General features: G+C 39.9%; 1 protein-coding gene across 1 annotated transcript in view; it reads right to left on the bottom strand.

The window, feature by feature from the left end:
- Oxct1 (3-oxoacid CoA transferase 1) overlaps window positions 1-21,446 on the bottom strand; it is a 128,917-nt gene that overhangs the window by 31,297 nt on the left and 76,174 nt on the right. The gene's annotated exons all lie outside the window — the stretch shown is intronic.

The following is a 21,446-nucleotide window of genomic DNA, read 5'->3' as shown; positions in this document are numbered from 1 at the left end:
TAGTATATAGAATTTACTTAAAAATCAGCATTTTCAATGTATTTCATCTGCTTTTTTCGCCAGTGTAGCAAACTACAAATGTTAAATTATATGCAAAAAAAGAAATAGTCGGCCATCAATGGGAAGAGAGGCCCTTGGTCTTACAAAGATTATATGCCCCAGTAAAAGGGAATGCCAGGGCCAGGAAGCAGGAGTGGGTGGGTTAGGGAGCAGGGCAGGGGGAGGGTAAGGGGACTTTTGGAGAGGAAACTAGGAAAGGGGATAGCATTTGAAATGTAAATGAAGAAAATATCTAATAAAAAAAAGAAACAGTCAAGCTCTCAACATGATCATGTAATTTTTGGTGATTTTACAAGGAGTTTGAATATTTGGGGAGGTACTGCAAAATATGCTTTAAATAAAATACAAAACATGTTGAAAAATTATTCATGACACCATCTTTTTCATTAGGCCATAAATAGCAACAGTTCATTTCTGGATTGTTAGTGTTCAGTCTTCTGGTATGAAGTGAGAAACCCTTAGTTGTATATAGAAACCGTTTTGTAGCATTTTTTAGTGGTGGCATGTGCCACAGAAGGAAATGTGAACCCATGGCAAGTATAAGGAAAGGATGGCTGTGGGGCGAATTATTAATAAAACTGGTGCTCGCTTCTCAGTATTAAACTCCAGAACATGAAGTACCCACCTCAGTCCAAATATAAGCCTCTTTATTTCTGTCTTCCCCATTATTAAATACTGCTCAAGGGAAGAAAAGTTCTCCTTAGCATGCTCCCCGCGAAAGCAGGAGAGAAACAATGAGAGATGGTTAAATAATAACATTTGTTAAAACACAAAGAAAACAGGCTATAACCGTTTTTCTTTAGGGAAAATGAAGATTTTCAATTTGCCTTAGTTTACAACAAAGTTACAGCATAATGCTTTCCCTTTTTCTTTCTTTCTTTCTTTTTTTTTTTTTTTTTTTTTTTTTTTGCATTAAACTTAGTTTTCAAAACCCCCCAAAAGGCTGCAACTCCCCTTTCATCAATTTAATTCCACTTCCCAGGACAAGTGAATTGATCATGTAAATGAACTCGTACAGGACTGGAAATATAATTATATCCTCTTTTGGTAGGCAGGTAAAATAGCTTATGCATCGTAAATATCAGTTATCCATCATAGAGTGGCCTTTCCAAACGCAAACTGCAATAAACTTGACATTTCATTTTAATAAGCACTTTTATTCCTGTTCTTGTAAGGACCTGTTTCATCAGCTGTAACCTGCCCTGGGCGCCTCTAGATTTAGCCCTCAGAGTTGGAACCTGGTTCCTTCCTAGCCTGTGTCTCTCTGCAGTGAGAGAGACCTGGTCCCAGTGAGCTTCCTAGCAGGGGTCTGATTCAGGAGGCACCTTTGGAGCTCACATCCTCCTACAGTCTGTTACACCAACTGTGTGGAACTATATACTCAATGCTCATAGTCAGCTATGGGATGGAACACAGGGCCCCCAATGGAGGAGCTAGAGAAAGTAGCCAAGGAGCTAAAGGGATCTGCAACCCTATAGGTGGAACAACAATATGAACTAACCAGTACCCCCCAGAGCTCGTGTCTCTAGCTGCATATGTAGCAGAAGATGGCTTAGTCGGCCATCAGTGAAAAGAGAGGCCCCTTGGTCGTGCAAGCTTTATATGCCCCAGTACAGGGGAACACCAGGGCCAAGAAGTGGGAGTGGGTGGGTAGGGGAGTGGGGGGGGGGTAAGGGGGACTTTTGGGATAGCATTGGAAATGTAAATGAAGAAAATACCTAATTTAAAAAAAAAGAAGAAAAGAAAAGAAACATCTGTATCTATTAGGAAGTACCTAAAATTAAAAAAAAAAGAAAATTTCCATAGCACAAGCCTTGCCAGGATCTGGCTCTAAGGCTCCTTCCTACCATCCTTGTACCCTTAATTTGACCACCAAAGCATCAAAAGTATGGTGGTCAAATTAAGGGTTCTCTCCCAGGCCCCAATAAGGTATTAATAACTTTTTTATATAATAACTCATATCCTCCTCAGGGCTCAGTTCTAAGCCCATGTTATTTCATAAACTTCCAAAATATATTGAATTTGTTTATTTTTTTCAAAGAAGGAAAGTATCATTTACAAGCTGACCAAGGAAAAAGAGCTTACGAAACCTAATAACTCAGGCTCTGGCCATGAATTAAGGCTCTGCCTCAGACTTGTCAGGCACTCTCCCCATCTCTGGGCATACAGAATTCCTTGCTTTGAACACCTCAGAGTTCCTGTTGCCCTCCTTTGTTCCTGGGATAGAAAGGCATCAACAGTGCAAATTCTAAAGCCTTAATACCATTACTATTTTCTTACAAATATTCAAAGAGTCAACCTTATTTCCTAGAAGTACAAAGAATAAACCCCACTATAATAGATAGAATTATAGAATAAGAACCATGTATCAACTTAAAAATATTCTTGATAGTTACACAGAATAATTTGCAACCACATGCATTTTCTAGTTTCAGACCTAATTCCTGAAAATGAAAATTTAGTCTCTATGAAAAATGTGTCTAACATTTTATAACAGAAACTATAGAGGCAAAAACACACATTTCTTCAAGATGCTGTTCAACTTGAAGTGAGCCGGAAGAGAACAAAATTCTTACTGTAAATGAAAGATTCTTTTAAAAACCATGATCAGGGTCTTCATTTATGAGGCAATCCCTAACACACCATTATGTAGGCTAGCACATGTCAGAAATGTCATAGGCTTGATTCCTAAAGAAATCAATTAACTTCAAATATGAAAGTGAGCTTTGTTCCTGGTATTAACCACAATGAATCTCTCATTTCATAGAAGTGTAAATACCAGCCAGAAGTGCTAGTACAGTATTCTTATGAAGCATCACTCCCAATGAACAAAAACCCCAATACATTTAACATTGCCCATCACTGATTACATCAATGCCCTCAAGTGGACCAGGGTATGGGGAGTTAATATCCACTTGTTATATGAACTATGCTTTTCTTTTCCCAAGGAACAATGGATGTGTGACCCACTTCCTTTGGTTGTTGGCATTACAAAGGAGGCACATTACATAGGTTAACTTCTTAGTCACAAAGTCACAGATAGACTGTCTGATCTATTCTCTGGACTCACAAAATGGGCAGTCAGAGAAAAAAACATTATTTCAAGCTCTGCCCAAAGCTGTAGAGTTTCAGTTTTCACTGAGTCTAATAATAACACAGAAGATATGGAAATAAACATCACTTGAGCTGCCTTATGGGCACCTTCTCTGACTGGCCGCCTTCAAAGGCTTCAGTGGGAGGAACTTGAACAGAGGTTTCAAAATAGATAGACGTGGTGTTTCTGCTTAGAACGATGGAGTGCTGTGATAATACAAGTAAGTTCTGGAGCCATTCATTAAACAGAAACAAAAATAGGTGCCAGCACCATATTTAAAATTCTAAGGATTAGTATTTTTCCCAACCCTGGATCACCAAGAGGAATGGCTGTGCTAGAATAATATGAAATTGTTCACATATGATCAACTAGGACCTACAAAAATATAAATAAATGTTTGTGCTAGGTTCACGTATACAGTCTAATGTTTGAGAGTGCAGGGGATAAAAGACCTCAGTCTCCATCAAAGAGCTATTTCAAAGTCTTACATTACTTTAGAAAGTCCCTGAATAATCCCTATAAAACAAGAGTGAAAACACAATCATTGTATGTTGCACAGATGAGGATACAGCTATCTTGTCAACACCCCCATTGGCATGGAGTATTAAATCATCACTATGTCTTTCAGAATCTGAAATAGCCAATCTCAGAAATGTTCTTTTCTGATTCCTCCAAGAGGGTGAGAGAACCTGAACCATGGCAGAGGCACACATTCCTCGCCATCACCTCCCACTACCTGCAAAGCTCCGAAGAGCACATTACAGAATTATTGTAATTACACTGCCATTTCTGACAGATGGATGGGACATTTATAGTGAGAGGCACGGTGACTGAAAGAACATTATTGAAGAATACACGAAAGCTAGCAACAACGGCAATTTTTTTTAATCCACAGCAGAACGGATTAAAAAAATAGAGTAGATGATGATTTAAGAGGTTTTTTTTTTTAAGCCCACTAAGAGCAATTATGAAAAAGCATGTTGTACAACACTAAATGTGAGTTCTCTATTAAGCAAGAAAAGGCTTGGACAGGAGCAGACCAGATCATTTTATGTCTACATTAATTATAAGTTCTCTCTTTTTTATTTATTTATTTATTTATTTATTTATTTATTTATTTATTTATTATATGTAACTACACTTTAGCTGTCTTCAGACACTCCAGAAGAGGGCGCCAGATCTCGTTACAGATGGTTGTGAGCCACCATGTGGTTGCTGGGATTTGAACTCTGGACCTTCGGAAGAGCAGTCGGGTGCTCTTACCCACTGAGCCATCTCACCAGCCCTCTTTATTTTTTTTTATGAGATAGTTTCTTCATTTACATTTCAAATGCTATACTGAAAGTCCCCTATACCTTCCCCTGCCCTGCTCTCCAACCCACCCACTCCCGCTTCCTGGCCCTGGCAATCCCCTCTACTAGGGCATATGATCTTCCCAAGACCAAGGGCCTCTCCTCCCATTGATGGCTGACTAGGCCATCCTCTGCTACATATGCAGCTAGAGACACAGTTCTGGGGGGGGGGGGGGCGGGGTTACTGGTTAGTTCATATTGTTGATCCTCCTATAGGGTTGCAGACCACTTTAGCTCATTGGTTACTTTCTCTAGCTCCTTCATTAGGGGCCCTATGTTCCATCCAATAGGTGACTGTGAACATCCACTTCTGTATTTGCCAGGCAATGGCATAGCCTCTCAAGAGATAGCTATATCAGGGTCCTGTCAGCTAAATCTTGCAGGCATATGCAATAGTGCCTGGGTTTGGTGGTTGTATATGGGATGGATCAGCAGGTAGGCAAGTCTCTGGATGGTCCTTTCTTCCATCTCAGCTCTGAACTTTGTCTCTGTAGTTCCCTCCATGGGTATTTTGTTCCCCATTCTAAGAAAGAATGAAGTATCCACACTTTGGCCTTCCTTCTTCTTGAGTTTCATGTGCTTTACAAATTGCATCCTGGGTAGTTTAAGTTTCTAGGTTAATATCCACTTACCAGTGAGTGCATAACATGTGTGTACTTTTGTGATTGGGATTTTACCTCACTCAGGATGATATCCTCCAGATGTATCCATTTGCCTAAGAATTTCATAAATTTATTGGTTTTAGTTGCTGAGTAGTACTCCATTGTATAATGTACCACATTTTCTGTATCCATTCCTCTGTTGAAGGAAATCTGGGTTCTTTCCAGCTTCTAGATATTATGAATAAGGCTGCTATGAAAATAGTGGAGCATGTGTCCTTATTATAAGTTGGAACATTTACTGGGTATATGCCCAGGAGAGGTATTGCTGAATCTTCTAGTAGTACTATGTCCAATTTTCTGAGGAATCACCAGGCTGATTTCCAGAGTGGTTGTACCAGCTTGCAATCCCACCAACAATGGAGGAGTGTCCCTCTTTCTCCACATCCTCGCCAGCATCTGCTGTCACCTGAAATTTTAATCTTAGCCATTCTGACTGGTGTGAGGTAGAATCTCAGGGTTGCTTTGATTTGCATTTCCCTGATGATTAAGGATGTTGAACATTTTTTCAGGTGCTTCTCAGCCATTTGGTATTCCTTAGGTGAGAATTCTTTGTTTAGCACTGTACCCCACTTTTTAATAGTGTTATTTGATTTTCTGGAGTCCAACTTCTTGAGTTCTTTATATATATATATATATATATATATATATATATATATATATATATATATATATTGGATATTAGTCCCATATCTGATTTAGGATTGGTAAAGATCTTTTCCCAATCTGTTTGTGGCCTTTTTGTCTTATTGACAGTGTCTTTTGCCTTACAGAAGAAGCTTTGCTGTTTTATGAGGTCCCATTTGTCAATTCCCAATCTTATAGCACAAGCCATTGCTGTTCTGTACAGGAAAATTTTCCCTGTGGCCATCTCTTCGAGGCTTTCCCCCACTTTCTCATCTATAAGTTTCAGTGTCTCTGGTTTTATGTAGAGTTCCTTGATCCACTTAGACTTGAGTGTTGTACAAGGAGATAAGAATGGATCAACTCGAATTCTTCTACATGATAACTGCCAATTGTGCCAACACCATTTGTTGAAAACGCTGTCTTTTTTCCACTTGATGGTTTTAGCTTCGTTGTCAAAGATCAAGTGACCATAGGTGTGTGGGTTCATTTCTGGGTCTTCAATTCTATTCCATTGGTCTACCTGTCTGTAGCTGTACCAATACCATGCAGTTTTTAATCACAATTGCTCTGTAGTATAGCTTGAGGTCAGGCATGGTGATTCCACCAGAGGTTCTTTTATGGGTTTAGTGCAGAGTTCTATAGACTTTCAAAGAAGACCTAATTCTAATTCTCCTCAAACTATTCCACAAAATAGGGTACAGAAGGTACTCTACCCAATTCATTTTATGAAGCCACAATTACTCTGATGCCTAAACCATATAAAGAACCAACAAAGAAAGAAAACTTCAGACCAGTTTCCCTTATGAATATCGATGCAAAAATACTCAATAAAATTCTTGCTAAGCAAATCCAAGAACACATCAGAACAATCATCCATCATGATCAAGCAGGTTTCATTCCATGGATGCAGGAATGGTTTAATATATGGAAATCCATCAACGTAATCCACTATATAAACAAACTCAAAGACAAAAACCACATCTCATTAGATACTAAGAAAGCATTTGACACAATCCAACACCCATTCATGATAAAAGCCTTGGAAAGATCAGGAATTCAAGGCTCATACTTAAACATAATAAAAGCAATATACAGCAAACCAGTAGCCAACATCAAACTAAATGGAGAAAAACTTGAAGCAATCCCACTAAAATCAGGGACTAGACAAGGATGCCCACTTTCTCCCTACCTACCTATTCAATATAGTACTTGAAGTTCTAGTTAGAGCAATTAGACAATAAAAGGAGATCAAGGGGATACAAGTTGGAAGGTTGAAGACAAAATATCACTATTTGCAGATGATATGATAGTATATATAAGTGACCCTAAAAATTCTATCAGGGAACTCCTAAACCTTATAAACAGCTTCAGTGAAGAAGCTGGATATAAAATTAACTCAAACAAATCAGTGGCCTTTCTCTACAAAAGGATAAACAGGGTGAGAAAGAAATTAGGGAAACAACACCCTTCACAATAGCCACAAATAATATAAAATACCTAGGCGTGACTCTAACTAAGGAAGTGAAAAATCTGTATGACAAGAACTTCATGTCTCTGAAGAAAGAAATTAAAGAAGATCTCTCAGAAGACGGAAAGATCTCCCATGCTCATGGATCGGCAGGATCAATATAGTAAAAATGTTTATCTTGCCAAAAGCAATCTAAAGATTCAATGCAATCACCATCAAAATTCCAACTCAATTCTTCAACGAATTAGAAAGGGCAATCGGCAGATTCATCTGGAATAACAAAAAACCTAGGATAGCAAAAACTCTTCTCAAGGATAAAAGAACCTCTGGTGGAATCACCATGCCTGACCTAAAGCTTTACTACAGAGCAATTGTGATAAAAACTGCATGGTACTGGTATAGCGACAGACAAGTAGACCAATGGAACAGAATTGAAGACCCAGAGATGAACCCACACACCTATGGTAAATTAATCTTTGACAAGGGAGCTAAAACCATCCAGTGGAAAAAAGACAGCATTTTCAACAAATGATGCTGGCACAACTGGCTGTTATCATGTAGAAGATTTCGAATTGATCCATTACTATCTCCTTGTAATAAGGTCAAATCTAAGTGGATTAAGGAACTCCACATAAAACCAGAGACACTGAAACTTATAGAGGAGAAAGTAGGGAAAAGCCTCGAAGATATGGGTACAGGGGATAAATTCCTGAATAGAACAGCAATGGCTTGTGCTGTAAGATCAAGAATCGATAAATGGGACCTCATAAAATTGCAAAGCTTCTGCAAAGCAAAAGACACCGTCAATAAGACAAAAAGGCCACCAACAGATTGGGAAAGGATCTTTACCTATACCAAATCAGACAGGGGACTAATATCCAATATATATAAAGAACTCAAGAAGGTAGACTCCATAAAATCAAATAACCCCATTAAAAAATGGGGCTCAGAACTGAACAAAGATTTCTCACCTGAGGAATACCGAATGGCAGAGAAGCACCTGAAAAAATGTTCAACATCCTTAATCATCAGGGAAATGCAAATCAAAACAACCCTGAGATTCCACCTCACAGCTGTCAGAATGGCTAAGATGAAAAATTCAGGTGACAGCAGATGCTGGCGAGGATGTGGAGAAAGAGGAACACTCCTCCACTGCTGGTGGGATTGCAAGCTTTTAAAACCACTCTGGAAATCAGTCTGGGGGTTCCTCAGAAAATTGGACATAGTACTACCGGAAGATCCAGCAATACCTCTTCTGGGCATATATCCAGAAGATGCCCCAACCGGTAAGAAGGACACATGCTCCACTATGTTCATAGCAGCCTTATTTATAATAGCCAGAAGCTGGAAAGAACCCAGATGCCCCTCAACAGAGGAATGGATAGAGAAAATGTGGTACATTTACACAATGGAGTACTACTCAGCTATTAAAAAGAATGAATTTATGAAATTCCTAGGCAAATGGATGGACCTGGAGTGCATCATCCTGAGTGAGGTAACCCAATCACAAAGGAACTCTCACAATATGTACTCACTGATAAGTGGATATTAGCCCAGAAACTTAGGATACCTAAGATATAAGATACAATTTGCTAAACACATTAAACTCAAGAGAATGAAGACCAAATTGTGGACACTTTGCCCCTTCTTAGAATAGGAAACAAAACACCCATGGAAGGAGTTACAGAGACAAAATTTGGAAGTGTGACGAAAGGATGGACCATCTAGTGATTGCCATATCCAGGGATCCATCCCATAATCAGCTTCCAAACGCTGACACTATTGCATACACTAGCAAGATTTTGCTGAAAAGTCCCAGATATAGCTGTCTCTTGTGAGACTATGCCAGGGCCTAGCAAACACAGAAGTGGATGCTCACAGTCAGCTATTGAATGGATCACAGGGCTCCCAATGGAGGAGCTAGAGAAAGTAGCCAAGGAGCTAAAGGGATCTGCAACCCTATAGGCCGCACAACATTATGAACTAACCAATACCCTGGAGCTCTTGACTCTAGCTGCATATGTATCAAAAGATGGCCTAGTTGGCCATCACTGGAAAGAGAGGCCCATTGGACATGCAAACTTTATATGCCCCAGTACAGGGGAACGCCAGGGCCAAAAAGGGGGAGTGGGTGGGTAGGGGAGTGGGGGGGTGGTGGGTATGGGGAACTTTTGGTATAGCATTGGAAATGTAAATGATCTAAATACCTAATAAAAAATGAACAAAAAACTTTCAATACAAAATTTAGCTGCACATTCATTTCGTGACTCTGTGCATTAATTCCTGTCAATGATGAGACATTATTGCTACAATCCTTTTTTATATAGTATGGCATTAATTCACCCTCCTCAAATTATACAGCCTTCAGTCTGAGGTGCATCATTCCAATCCTCCACGTCTGCGATAATGCAAATTACAATCTACAGATATCTACAAGGACAATGTTCATGCAAAAACACTAACTGGATGGAAAATCCAAGTTAATTCATCATGATTTCTAACAATGAAAAACTGTCCCCAGATTGACAGATGTCACATAGAAATAAAAGCTAAGATCAAATAATGTAAATAGTTTGCTCAATAATGTGACTTAAAAATTCGTGATTACCTCTACAGATATGATTTTCTCCTAAGACAACATAGAAGGAAATATTTTTCTATCTTATGCTAATGACTATTAAAGTATATTTGAATTAAATAATTCAACAACTTATTAAAATGATACTGATAATGACTGTGTCTCAAAAAAAAAAAAAGAAAGAAACTACGCAAACAACACCCTTACAAAAGTCACAAATTATATAAAATACATTGGTGTGACTCTAACTAAGGAAGTGAAAGATCTGTTTGATAAGAACTTCAAGTCTCTGAAGAAAGAAATTAAAGACCTCAGAAGATGGAAAGATCTCCCATGCTCATAGATTGACAGGATTAATATAGTCAAAATGGTTATCCTGCTGAAAGCAATCTACAGATTCAATGCAGTCCCCATCAAAATTCCAACTCAATTCACCTAGTTAGAAAGGGCAATTTGCAAATTCATCTGAATACCAAAACCTAGAATAGCAAAAACTATTCTCAACAATAAGTCCTCTTTTTATACCTCAGCTGTTGGCCCATCTGACGATGGTGCAGAACAAGGTGGAAGTGGTTGTTTATGAACATCCACGGCAATCTAGTCTCAGGCAACTGTTAGAAAGTCTTGGTTTTTGTTGTTGTTTTGGTGTGTGTTTGTTTTGTTTACTTTTTATTTCAGGTGCAAGGGTTACCTTGTGAAGAGTCCTTGTTACCTGAGAGGTAGGTCTGACTCAGGTGACTGAGAAAGCCCAATTTCTGGGACTCAGGGAACCATAGGCCTGAGTAACACTGCATACAGACTCACAGAGTGCGAGGCCTGAGCTTCCAGGGCTCCAAAAAAGCAAAGTCATGCTTACCGCCATGGTCATAACCATGACCTCCCTTCTTCTTTTTTCTTCTTCTTCTTTTCTTCTTCTTTCTTCTTCTTCTTCTTCTTCTTCTTCTTCTTCTTCTTCTTCTTCTTCTTCTTCTTCTTCTTCTTCTTCTTCTTCTTCTTCTTTTCTTCTTCTTCTTCTTCTTCTTCTTCTTCTTCTTCTTCTTCTTCTTCTCCTCCTCCTCCTCCTCCTCCTCCTCCTCCTCCTCCTCCTCCTCTTCTTCTTCTTCTTCTTCTTTTCTTCTTCTTCTTCTTCTTCTTCTTCTTCTTCTTCTTCTTCTTCTTCTTCTTCTTCTTCTTCTTCTTCTTCTTCTTCTTCTTTTCTTCTTCTTCTTCTTCTTCTTCTTCTTCTTCTTCTTCTTCTTCTTCTTCTTTTCTTCTCTTCTTCTCTTCTTGTTTTCTTCTTATTATCTTCTTTTCTTCCTTCTTCCTCTTCCTCTTCCTCCTCCTCTTCCTCTTCCTCTTCCTCTTCTTCTTCTTCTTTTGAAGTATTAAGAATATAGAATCCCTGAGTTGATGTGCGAAGGGCCAGGGGTCCTGACATCATCAGCAATGGCCACTCTTGGAAATCAGACGTCCATGTTCTCCTTTGTAGACTTTGGAACCAAGTGTGCTGCTATAAACTAAGAATGTCCCTTCTTCAAAGCAGGCAGAAGTAAGTAGAAATAAAGATCTTAAGACTGGTTCAAAGGATTGCTTTGGGAAATCAGAGGCACAGGCATTCAGTGACAAGGTTGAAAATGGGATGTTGTTCTTAATTCTTCAAAGCCCTTCACATGAGGCCGTAGGGATTTACACATGTCTGTGAACCGAAAGGCCTAGAAGCAGTGAAAACCTGTTCCTTGCAGCAGTAAACACAACTAGCACCCACATCTTAGTTTTTAAATGCCACTCTTTCAATACAAGGGATCAGACCACTTAAAGAAATAATGACTGTTCAATGACATAAGCATCTTTTGTAGTACCAGAATATGAGGAAGCACTAAGTGGAAAATGAAAAGAAAAAAAATGTGAGGGTACCAAAGGGATCCAAGTGCCAGCCAAACTGAAAGAGCTCCCAGCAAGGATACTTAGAGCACATAAAGCAAGGACATAAGTACCACAGTATTTTATCACAAGCCACACTGGGCTCACCAATTCAATACACTTCTGACTTTAAACATCTTGTGATAGTGTAGACCCACAAGGAAGGAACTTAGCTCCACAAGAGTGGCCTTCTCATTCCTCAAAAGGCAATTATTGCAAATAGTAGATCCCAACATTTCTGATGCCCCCACCTGTGACATCATCAGCTCTCACAGCTCCCTCTCAGGTTTAGTAACTGACTAGAGTAGGTCACCAAATCCTGGAAAGCATCTGACTTACTGCTTGCTATTCATTATCAAAGATTCACCCTAAGACTGGCCAAATGAAAGGGATGCCCAGAGCAAGGCATGGCACATGGAGTTCAGAGCCTCTGTGCCAGGTATACTTCATTCATGGCTGTATTATATGGCTGTCTCAGACCTCACCATGTAGGGCTTTTGTGAAAGTCTCACTATGTAGGTGTAATTGATTAAATCATAGGTATTGATACCATAGTCATTGGCTATTGATACATAGCCGTAGTCTTCCCTCAAGAGGGACTGTTTTATTTAAGCAATGTCCATCTAATCATGACTCCTTCTCTGGAAACCCTGTGTCATCTAACCAACCTAACCTTGGGTATGGGTAGAAGGGATTTGCCATCAATGGGTGATGCTCCTACCAGGAAATTCTAAATGATTTAGAGAGTCTGTGTGTATTTTCCTTATGATTATTCAATCCCCTCAAAAGGTAGCACTTACTCTCCTTTGACCCTGGAAAGAGGCTAGGTAAACCAAACTGCTTTTAGAGAATAAAGCAGGAAAGAGGGGGAATAGTATTTAATAGTGAGCAACCCTGGAAACAATGAATGCAGTGTGCCATGTGATGTCATTTGCTTCTACCTACCCAGGATCGTGTCTTTTATCAGCTGAACTTATTTTTAATTGGGTAGGTGGACATGCCACTAATCCCAGCAGCTGGGGAATGGGAAAAGGATGACTGCAAGTTTTAAGTCAGCCTCATCCACAAAATGAGTTCCAGACAGGATAGGGCTATATCATAAGACCCTACCACCAAACAAAACTAAACCCAACCAAGTTGTCCATATCACTGGAGTAACGTGATACTTAAAAACATGCCCATATTACATGTGTAATTCTGTTTAAGCAAGTCTGCCTTCTCAAACCATCTGTCTTATCTTTTTTTTGTTGTTTGTTTTAAGACAAAGGTTTTCAAAATCCTTCCTAGCTTCGTAAGTATAGTGTAATATTGCAATATACAGTCATGGTTCTGTGAATAGCAAAAGGTTTCTCTCACTCCAATCTAACTGTAGTTAAGTTCTCATTAGTCAACCTTTTCCTATCCACTCTTACTTTGATGACTATAATTCTACTCTAATATGAGATCAACTATAGTAAAAATATCAGACCAACTCTTATTGGGATCGTTCTACAGTGCAGTGGGTTGGTATTTCTGAAGACTGAAAAGGTCATGAAGAGAGGACTGATAGAAACTGTCATGGACTAAAGGACACAACAGGACAACCAATGAACATGACAAGGCATTAGTCTATTAAAATTAAAAAAGAAGGAAATACAATATAACACCCTGAATTGGATCTTGAACAGGAAGAGGGCATTAGTGGGGGCGTGGAGAGACTATGTCTATGTAACAGAAATGTGTTTGTGTGTGCTCCTTGGTGCTGACAAATACAGCCCAAACCATGGTAGGACCTGATTGTAACAATGGGAGGAAACTCCAGACTACCTCTGATGCTTTCTTGTAAATCTAGATTTATCCTAATTTTTAAAAATTTATTTTTTGGGTTGTATGCCTTATATCCCTTTATATATTTTTTTCTATCTAATGTAAATGAGTATCTGCTGTGAGTCAAGTAGTTAGGATACTAGGATAAAGTTATGGTCACTATTCTTGGCATTGTCCACATTCTAAGAAGATAGACTGAAACCCAGGTCTTTGAGCAGAGAAATGCTTAAGAGTTCTAGCAAGTTATGCCTATTATGCATTAAGTGAGCAGCTAAGCTGTGAGCTCCACTTTTTTTTTAAACTCACTGAGCCATCTATTTATTTATTCCCTTTACAAGCCATCCTCAGCCCTTCCTCTCCTCCCAGTACCCCTCACACAAGTCCCAGACCCCTCCAAGCTCCCAGAGACTGAATCACACCAATCAAAGAGCGAGCATAGGCTGGACCTAGGTCCCCGCACATATGTAGATGAGCAGCTTGGTCTTCATGTGGGTCCTCCAACAACTGGAGAAAGGGCTGTGGCTGAGTCTGTTACCTTTCTGCTTCTCTGTGGATCTCCTCCCACCCCCTGCCCAAAATGGACTGCCTTTTCTGACCTCAGTGGGAGAGGATGTGTATGTGTGTTGGGGGAGGGGGGCTTCATTTGAGAAGGGGAAGGGGGGATGGAAAGGACTTGTGTAAGATTTTTTTAAAAAATAAAATTCTATACATTGTGTGTTCCTGTGGTTCTGTCTGTTTTCCCATCAAATGGAAAACAAAACAGAAATGTGGTGGGCAAATTTTCCCCTTCTAGGAGGCTGTCCTGATGACTCTTCAGCCGGCTTTAGAAAAATCTGACTCTATAGCCAGGCGTGGTGGTGCAAGGAGGCAGAGGCAGGCAGATTTCTGAGTTCGAGGCCAGCCTGGTCTACAAAGTGAGCTCCAGGACAGCCAGGGCTATACAGAGAAACCCTGTCTCAAAAAACAAACAAAAAAAAGAGATAGCCACGGTTGTACCTCCTGCTGCAGCTGTACTTGGTAATTGGAAAGAGTCACTAAAGTGGTACTGGAAAGCATGAAGGGGTTAAGAAGAGCAGCTGAGGCTTGGCACTGTGAGAGGCCATGGAAGGCCACTGATGAAGGTGCAGCCTCAGCTGTAGTTGATGGCCCAGGACTGAAGGGGTCATGCAAAGGATTTGAGGCTTGGAACCATGAAGAGAGCCTATGAGAGGCTATTGGAGTAGAACACCCCAGTGTATTGGAGATGTCAGTACCATGGGATGATCACCAAGAACAGAAGCCATAGTGGAGTGGATTAACCTGAGCTTAGAGTGCTACAGAGGGCAGAGCTGGAGAAGTGATGCCAGCCCTTAGAAGGAGCCCAAAAGATCAAGTGGAATCCCAGACACTGAAACAAGAAGCTGTAACACTGAAATTGCCTTGGAGACTCAAAGATGTTAAAGATGCCAGAGCCATGGGATACATGCTGAGGAAAGCTGCTAACAGGGAGTGGAACCAGCCCAGGAGAAAGCAGTTTGTTGCAGTCAACAAAGATGAAAAAGTAGTGGAGATCTGAAGACCACTTTGACATCAGCCATGGACATGCAGAGTTTGGAATTTGCCCAGCTGGTTTCCTGTCTTTCTTTGAGGATTACAGTTAAGTGATTGGATGAATCTCAGAAGAGACCTTGGACTTTCAACATTGTTGAGAGTACTATAGACTATGAGAACTTTGAAAGTTGGACTAAATACACAAGTCTATGGGGGCCAGGGAGTGGAATGTGATGGTTTGTATATTCTTGGACCAGAGAGTGGCACCATTTGGAGGTGTGGCCTTGTTGAAATAGGTGTGACCTTGTTGGAGTAGGTGTGTTACTGTGGGTGTGGACATAAGTTGCTTGGAAGTCAGTCTTCCACTAGCAGCCTTTGGATGAAGATGTAGAACTCTCAGCTCTGCCTGTGCCATGACTGCCTGGATACTGCCATGCTCCCACCTTGATGATAAAGGACTGAACCTCTGAACTTGTAAGCCAGCCCCAAATTAAATGTTGTTTTTATAAGAAAAAAATAATGAGTGTAACTGCTGTACAACTTACAATGGACTATTTCTCTCTTTTGTTATCCAAATTTATTTGTCTGTTATAATTTATTTTGTTCCTATCATACATCATTCAATAATCTTTATTTTACAAAGGTAACTACTCCCTATTAGAAGGAAATGTAATTATAATCACAAAAGTAAAAGAAAACAATAAATAGCTCTTGGAGTACTTATATTCCTTTATTAAAAAAGAAAATATATGGGAAAGTTAACTAAGTTACCTAAGGTTATAAAACAAGTCAGAGAGAAAGGTATGGGGTGAAATCTCTTCCTCTTCCAGAGAGAAGTAATTGAATCCCCACACAAGATGAGATGCTTCCTACTTTAAAGAACCCATTAAGCTGGACTTACTGCATTATTTTTCTTTCTTAGCGTCTCTAATCTGCTGGATGGTGTTGATTAATTTAGTTAAGAGGCAGACAGTAAGGCTGGAAATGTCCTACGTAGCTTCAGCTTGGACAGTTTCTAAAAATAAAAGTTAGATTCTTCAGGACACAAATTATAAAACTTTCCAGTGTCCTTACAAACAAACTGCATCTTTCACCAACCTGAAAGCTGTGACTTGGGAAAATTAAATTTCCTCCAAAACAATACCCGTGAGCAGCAGTTCTGGTCAGGGTGGAAACCTGTTAGCTGACAAAAACCTGTGGGAGCCAGAGTGCACTGCTCAGATAGCTTGGGGGTGGGGTGAGGAAGAAGACAAAAAAAATATTTAAAGTAGCTACTTCTGCTCATTTATAGATTAAGTTTTCAGTTTCTGCCTATTTAGAAATATTATGCATTGCAATAAAATAAACAGACAATTGAAAGCTAAATCATGTCAAAAGCTGATTGTATGGAGCCAAAGTTTATGCTTGATGCATTTACAACTGTAACAAAGTTAGGAATCAATTATATCCACCAAAACCATATTTTTATTGGTGTTCACATAGATTTGTGTGGATAATCTAATATCTACTTAATCCTATTCATTAGTCGTTCTCTGCAGTTGAGAGACGGTTAAACTATTCCAAACATAGAGGCTGCAGACATGGCTCAGGGTTAAGAGCACCGATTGCCCTTCCAGAGGTCCTAAGTTCAGGGGAAAAAACTCTTACAAATTAATTTTTAAAAAAATTAAAGGGAAAACCTCAATTACACTGCACATTAAAATTCTGAATTTTTCCTATAAAGTAAAATCTTTAATCATTATTAATCACTCACAATATTTTAGATATTATATAAATAAAGACATGTAACTGCATGAGAAAAATCCTGTGTGAAGATAACTATATAAACTAATTCAAAAATAGGGCAGCTAATAAGAATTCAGTGAAGCATAAGATCAATAGTAAGCAGTTTTCTTGTATACTATCAAGCTACTTGGAAACTTAGATGCTTCTTATCTAGCTCAAAATATTGACATAGATCTATAAAATAAACGTAATGAAATGTAAGTATACTGAAAATAGAGTGAGCTATGAATAAGCTGAGCAGACCTGGGTGACCTCATGTAAGTGGCAGATGATACCATCCTTCTGGCAAGGAGACTATCACAAAACCGTTCCTAGTAGATACGTGCAATGCTTAGTGCTCTGGGCCATATCAATAGGACTCCCCCTTTTCCACCTTCTGATTTACCATCTTCATCCTAGAAATAGCCTTCTGTAATTTGGAAGACCATATTGAAGCTTCTCACAAGTCCCTCCTCACTGCTAATAAAATGCATAATACAAAAAGGGAGATGCTCCAGGCATGGAGAGCTGGCTCAGGGGTTAAGAGCACTGGTTGCTCTTTAGTGGACCCAGGCTTGATTTCCAGCACCCACAAGACAACTAGTAACTCCATTTAACCCCAGTTCCATAGGATCTGATGCTCTCTTCTAGCCTCTGCCAGAACCACACACACACACGTGGTACACATACAACATCCAAGCCAACACTCATAAACTAAAAATAAGTCACTTTTAAAATGCCGCAATGAAATCTACTCAGTAAATGTTATCCTCTCCATCACATGTTAAAAATAAAGAATTCAGGTCTAGAAGGGTCAGTGATTTCAGAGATAGCTACTTCTTAATGTGCTTTCAAAGAAGATGGATGGTTCTGTGCATTGGGAAAACACATTGCACGCATCTTCCTGTAATGCTAAGCTTGTCAGCATCAGCATCAGCATCAGCACCAGCACCAGCATCAGCACCAGCACCAGCATCAGCATCAGCATCAGCATCAGCACCAGCACCAGCACCAGCAACAGCATTAGACTCCAAGGCTGGAGAATGAGCTCACATAGTCAAGCTAAGAACCAGTTTTGCAACATGGGTTCAGTCACTTAAGTTCTCTAATTCAATATGTCTTTCCATCCATCCATAACTCTACATTACAGAATCAATTCCTTAATTCCTTACTGGCAGGGTTGGATAACAGGATTGTGATCTATATAACAATCCTTATATTTAAAAAGTCAGAAAGGACTGTTTCAGAGACAGTGTGGAAATTTCTTAAACAGATGTTTTCATGTTATAAATACTACTTTCCAAAAACTTAAAAAGTGTTCATCAAGATGGTCTCTACAACAAATGAATAAAGTAGGAAGTGACAATTTCACCAAGTAGGAATGTCAAATTCAGTGATTTAATAAAATTCAGCATCCAAGAGTCATTAGCCTCTAGCTGCTGGGTCGCATTGCTATCAGCCCTGTGGGTTTGCTCCCTGCTAAGTCACTCCAGCAGAACCATTAGTCGTCATATTACTAACAATGGGTGTCTCGGAGGTCTCATTTATCAGTCCCAATGTTTTTCTCCTTTTAAGTGGGCTGTTTAATGAGAAGAGGCTGTTGCAGTCATGGGAATGCATCATTAGCCAAACATATTATTGCGAACATCATGTTCACTGCTTCATTTCTGTACATAAAAAGAAGAGAGGAGAGGAAGGAGGGTAAAAATGAGGGAGATGGAGGAAGGGAGAGAGGAAAAAGGAACAGACTACTTCCCTCTACGCAAAGGAGCCTGCCTTCTAACGCCAGAAGAGACACAAAGTACTCAATCAAATTCTTAAAAGGGCTTGGTACTGAATTTAAGGAAGGAACTTTTAAAAAACAAAATATTTTCCAGACATACATACACACAGAGAGATAAAATTATTTTTGTATAAACAAGCACAGTACCCCAGTGAAGAGCTGTGATAAATAACTTATAGGGCTGGCATGATGGTTCAGGGGATAAAGTACCGACCACACAATAGGAAGAAGCAATGTCAGACCCCCAGCATCCATTTAAGGTCAGGTGAGTGTGGAAGCCTGTCTACATCCCAGCCATGGGAAGGCAAAGACAGGGGATCTCCAAGGCATGCTGGCTAGCTAGGCCAGTGGGAACGAGCAGCTTTGGCTACAGTGAGAACCCCTGCCTCAGAAAGTAAAGTATAACCAAGGAAGAAAGCCTTGGGCCACTACACTCCCACACTATGTAAATTATGAGAGTGTCAAATTTCTAATTGTTACAGAAAGTGTTCGAGAGCGCTCACACACACATACACATGTACATGTATGTGTGTATATTTCAGGCTATGCTTCTCAAATACACAAAGACTTAAAAGTATGAGGGAAAGCAAGCATCACAATGCGCATGTCTCCTCTGCCTCAGGAACGTTCATGCCACACACCTCCATATGCACTGTGAGGGCCTCCATGTCTAGTGCCAAACACATTACACAGCTCACTCTTTGGGCGGCTATTTTATGCTTTCCACAACCACCTCTCCTAGACGACCATCCACATCTGCGTCCCTTCATAAATCAACAATCTACTCCAGCTGTTTTCTAAAAACAGGCATCAGGAAGGCACCAGAGCAGACCCAAATGTAGATCCCATCAGCTGCACATCCTTCCCCGCTTTCTTAGCTCGTCTGGGGTTTCACCATCACCATACTGATCAGGGGATGGGGAGGAGAGAACTGCCGTTGTCAAATTTTCCCTTTTTGGATACCCAGAGCAGAGCTGTTAAAAATCTGTGTACGCGAGAGCGACACTGCATACCAAGAAGATATTACAGGACGAGACAAATAACATCCGCACCATTTTCTTGTCTTAAAGCCTCAGTGTTTATTATCTTCTGACACCGTAATGACGGATGCCAGCAGCTTGGTGCAGAGAGCTCACGACTCATACAGCCAATGAGAAAATTATTACGCTTAGTGAAATGATAAAAGTCAATGAAAAATGATGAAATAAAGCTCAACTTTCCAGTTTGACTGTCAGATTTTGTAATAAAAACATATCTATACTTTATTAAATTTACCTAAGTCCTTGAAACAAATAGCAATGATTGCTTCCTAAACTACACAAAGGAGGGCAGAATACATCTTAACAAGCAACAGAAGCAAGACATGTATCTGAAAGCATGAGAAGTTTGGCCCTAGGCTAATTGTAACCCTAGGCTGAGCAGGTTCTACTCGTTCCTGTGGCAATCAATGTCTTGGTTGGGTCAGTTCGGTTTTAGGCACGTAATCTCTCTTTCATATTACACTACTGCACAGTGTTAAAGAAGATGGACACGAGAGACAGGTTCATGGAGATCAGTGCTTTCTAAATTTCCCATCACTCACTGCTAAGGAAAACACGTGTCCCAGATCCTATCATTTGTAAAGGGTGGAGCTGGAGCACAAACTGATCCTTTTTCTCAACTACTAAGTTAGGAGCATCACTCTAGTCTCAAACTCTCATTTTAATATCAAAACAAAAATGCTTTGATGCTAAAAGTTTAAGGTTATATGCCCCAGTACAGGGGAACGCCAGGGAGTGGGTGGGTAGGGGAGTGGGGGTGGGTGGGTATGGGGGACTTTTGGTATAGCATTGGAAATGTAAATGAGTTAAATACCTAATAAAAAATGGAAAAAAAAGTTTAAGGTATCAAGTAGTCTGATACCTACTTATTAGACTGCTGAAAATGATACCGTCAGGAAAAGAACCCCAGTCCTGCTTTTCTAAGAGCCTTCACCTACCCCACCTTCGTTTCTTATGAAATTTGCAGGTAGAATACATTCTGTGGCAAGAGAAGCCACAGTCTTCAAGAATTGTTACGACAGATGGTCCCATGGTATTTTCCCATACGATTTAATGATGAATGACCGGGTGACAATTATTTAATGTGTTCCATTTCCTGACCTAGTCACAGACTGGAATCACTCAGATTCCTATACACCACGCCAACGCCAGGCTATGTCAGAGGTTAATCAAACTTAAAAAAGCTTGGCTGGAAGCAAAATTGGCCTCAGTTTTTAAGATTATTTTTATTTACGTGAATGTCCATATGCATGCATGCCACATGTGTGTCTGTGTAGACCAGAAGAGGGTGACAGATCCCCTGGAGCTGGAGTTACAATTGGTTCTGATCCACCTTACCTGGGTGCTGGGAACCCAACTCAGGTCCTCTGGAAGAGCAGCAAGTGCTCTTAACCATAGAGCCATCTCTCCAAGCCAAGCCTCAATACTTTTTAACCTTTGAGATGACTCCAATTTGCATTGAGATCCAGCGCTTTAATCACTATTAGATTTTAATATTTCGGGTAATAGTAGATCAACAAGGCCAATGTAACACAATTTATAACATAGCTATCAATTATGTAAATCTAGCATGTTCAAAAATTTCTTTGAAATAAAAGTAAGAAATTTCAAAATAAATTATCATAGAGCACCAATATTAGTTACTTAACAGAAGTTCTTATAGCTAGTGCTACAGATCAACACATAGGAAATCTGAAACTTGCACACGCACACACACACACACACACACAAACCTGAGCCAGCAGCCACAGTGTGCTCACCCCAGGAACACATATCCACTGTATTC

This window comes from Mus musculus, chromosome 15 (genome assembly GCF_000001635.26).
Source record: "Mus musculus strain C57BL/6J chromosome 15, GRCm38.p6 C57BL/6J".
In the NCBI taxonomy this organism is placed as follows: domain Eukaryota; kingdom Metazoa; phylum Chordata; class Mammalia; order Rodentia; family Muridae; genus Mus; species Mus musculus.
The sequence above is the reverse complement of the archived record's forward strand: the minus strand, read 5'-3'. Positions and strand labels throughout refer to the sequence as shown.